Consider the following 239-nt stretch of genomic DNA (forward strand, 5'->3'; position numbering starts at 1 on the left):
CGGGCGGCGGACGCGGCGCCCGGCGGCTCGGCTCGGCTCGCTCTCAAAATGGCGGCGGCGTGAAATGTCACATCCGCATGGGGGGCCGAGAGCGAGCGAGCGAGCGGCGCGGAGAGCGGGCGGGCGGGCGCCGAGCCGGAGGGCGGAGCGGCGGCGGGAGGCGGGGCGGGGGCGGAGCGGGAGGCGGAGCGGGGGCGGAGCGGGAGGCGGGGCCGGGGCGGCTGGCTCTCCGGCCCGCG

The sequence above is a fragment of the Equus quagga genome, chromosome 7, assembly GCF_021613505.1.
Source record: "Equus quagga isolate Etosha38 chromosome 7, UCLA_HA_Equagga_1.0, whole genome shotgun sequence".
NCBI classification, from domain to species: domain Eukaryota; kingdom Metazoa; phylum Chordata; class Mammalia; order Perissodactyla; family Equidae; genus Equus; species Equus quagga.